Consider the following 3532-nt stretch of genomic DNA (forward strand, 5'->3'; position numbering starts at 1 on the left):
TTCGAGTTGTTTCCCTGGAATTATTTGGGGCAGTGGCTACTATGGGTTAGCCTGGTTTTACCAGACCACATTAATTACTTCGGAATTCATTTTGGTCTGGATCCTCAATGCCCTGGATCACTTGGATGGGAGGAGTGACCTCAACTCTGGTTTGAAACGAGCTCTGACCAATTATTGACAGTTGACATTCATGACGTTTGTTACTATGCTCCCAAGTGCTGGTGACACTGCCCGACAGTGAATTACACAGTAATTCAAAATTAATGGTCTGGCTTATCAGGCTAACTATGGGTATCAGTTCATTAAAGTGTTCATCATGCAAAATATTGTCCTCATTTAGGATGTGCACCTCAATCAATATTATTGTCCAATTCTGTGGCCTTTGATGTATTCTGGTGTAATGGAGTACGCAGGAAACCAATATAAAACGAATGGATATTGTGTTAAAGGGTAAGTTATATGCACTATTTTGAACCATTTACGAGTTGAGAGTCCCCCCTCACAGGTTTTTGTTAAAGGTACACTGTGTGAGATTTTTAGTTGTTTATTTCCGGAATCCATGCTACGCATTCACTAATGTTACCTTTTTCATGAATACTTACCACCACCATCAAATTCAAAGTATTCATTATGACTGGAAAAACTGCACTTTTCATACATGAAAAGTGGATCTTCTCCATGGTCCGCCATTTTGCATTTCCAGAAATAGCCATTTTCAGCTGCACTGACTGTACTTGGGCCATACTAGAAAATATTAGTTTATTACTTAGTAAACTTTCATGAAAAGATCAAATTTGGCAATTAGTCTACTTGCCAGCCCATAGGGCCCTATAGTGAACCCGGAAATGTTTGGTACCCCAAAGTTTTTTGATGGAAATGTATAGTATAGGTCCCCAGTACATAGAAACTGCCGGATGCTACTTTGTAAATGTTGAGCATTTTTTTTTATTAGCATAATTAGCATAAATTAACATAATCGCCTTTATGGCCTTATTACAGGATCAGTTTGACCAATCTACACAATCTTGGTGTGGTTTTGGGGGTTTTGGAGGATGCTGAATTCATTTTTGACATTTTGAAATGCCTGTCAGATTCAAAATGCCTCTTAATGTCAAGGGTAGACACATTTTATGCCTTTATCAGCTGATTTTGGCAACGTTTTTGGGTAATTTACATACCATAAACCTTACTTATTTCAATTATTTCTACCCATGGCCCTACTATATAAAGTATATGAGCTACATCTATTGCCAAAGACATAGAATTAAGGTAGAGACTTGAGGTGCTGTAGTACAGCGGATGTGGAAAGTGAGTGAGGTCTTGAATTTCAGTTTCTATTTTATGCAATCATATATGAAACATTTCATGGTTTGTGCTAACTTCGGTTAGGTATTTTAGTTTGAGGATCACTTGGTTTTTTGGAGGGGGGGCACTATTGCATGTGTATTTTTATTAGCATTCCCACCAGAGTTGGAAATACATCTAAACCATTACTAGACTGGATATTAGTCACCCACCCTGACAGGATCATTGACTCTGCGGTGCTTCCTGACAGCTTTAGTGATCACTCAATTGTATCTTGTAAATGGAAAATCAGAACACCACGCCTACCACCTAAAATAATCAAAGTAAGGCAGATGAAGTACTTTAACAGAACTCACTTTTTAGATGATCTACGGAATATTAACTGGCATAGACTTCATTTAATTCCCTCAGTTGATGATGCCTATGAGTTTTTCCATACTGAAGTACTTTCTGTTATCAACCAACATGCACCGTGGCGATCAGTAAGGGTAAAAGGAAGGCACTTGCCCTGGATTGATGGTGAACTACTGACACTCTTTAAACTTAGAGACAAGGCATGGAAAAAACACCGTGCAACAAACAACCCCCAAGATTGGGAAGCCTACAAGCATTTAAGGAACGTCTGCACAACTAAGACACGCAATGCTAAATCTGATTATTTCAAAAACAACCTATGTAGAGATTACACCAACCCCAAGAAATTCTGGAATAACTTAAACTGTCTACTAAATAACAAACCCAACTGGAACACTCCAGCCAACATTAAAATGAACAATGATACCCTCTCTGATCCTTCTGAAATAGCAAATGCCTTTAATCAGCATTTTGCCTCCATTTGTAACACAAAGACCTGCTATTTAAACAATATCAACTGCGTTCAACATCCAGAGTCTTCCTCTTTCACCTTCTTTACTATTCACCCCATTGATGTGCAAAGAGCTACAGTGAGTCCAATAACTATTTGATCCCTTGTTGATTTTGTTGGTTTGCCTACTAACAAAGACATGATCAGTCAATAAATGTTATGATAATATGTATTCTAATATGGAGAGACAGAATATCAAAAAGAAAATCCAGAAATTAACTTAAGAGAATATATATTAATTTATTTCCATTTCATCGAGCAAAATAAGTATTTGATCCCCTGCCAACTGATTACAGTTCCGGGCCCACAGACCAGATGGGCACTTCCGATCAACTTGTCATCTGAATGAAAGACACCTGTACATAGTAACATGCATAAAAGACACATTTAATCAGCAGAATCAGTTCATAGTATGAGTGAATCAGTCACACTCCAACCTCACCATCATGGGAAAGACCAAAGAGCGGCCAAATGATATCAGGGACAAGATTTTAGACCTGAACAAAGATTAAATGGGCTGCAAAGCCGCAAGAAAGAGACTGGGTATTAATGACCCAGCTGTTGATGCATTTCTTCCAAAATGTGAGGAATACGAAATGACTATCCATCAGCCTGCCTGGGGTTCTATACAAGATTTGACCTTTTGTAGGGATTTGATAACCATGAGAACAGAAAGAAAGCACCCTAGACCTGTACGGGATGAACTAGGCAATGATATCAAAGCTACTGGGACCAAAATCACTGAGAAAACTACTGGTAGAACTTAATGTCACAGAGGTTTAAAATCCTGTAGTGCACACATGGTACCTCTACTTCAGAAGGAACCTGTGCAGTCCCACCTGAGGTTTGCCAACAGACATCAGGCTGGTTTAGGATATGATAATGAGGTGCTGTAGTCAGATGAAACCAAAATCAAGCTGTTTGGCATTAACACAATTCAATGTGTTTTGAGAAAGAGTACTGCTGTCTATGATCCCAAGAACACCCTCCTCACCATCATGCATGAAAGTGGTATCATTATGGTTTGAGGGTGTTTGTCTGGCCAAGGCACAGGACAACTTCACATCGTCAACGAATGGATGGAGGGAGACATGTAATGTGCAATCCTGAGTGCAAACGTCCTTCCCTCCACCACTACACTGAAGGGTGGGCCATTTTTGGATCTCCCAACATGACAATAATACACAACATACAGTCAAAGCAACGAAGGAGTGGCTCAATAAGAAGCATATTAAAGTCGCGAAGTGACCTAGACAGTCTCCAAATATTAACCCTATAGTAATTCTATGGAGAGAACTGAACTTCCCATTTGCCAAGCTACAGCCACAAACTATTAATGTTTTGGAGATAATCTGCAAAGAA

This window comes from Engraulis encrasicolus, chromosome 8, assembly GCF_034702125.1.
Source record: "Engraulis encrasicolus isolate BLACKSEA-1 chromosome 8, IST_EnEncr_1.0, whole genome shotgun sequence".
NCBI classification, from domain to species: Eukaryota; Metazoa; Chordata; class Actinopteri; order Clupeiformes; family Engraulidae; genus Engraulis; species Engraulis encrasicolus.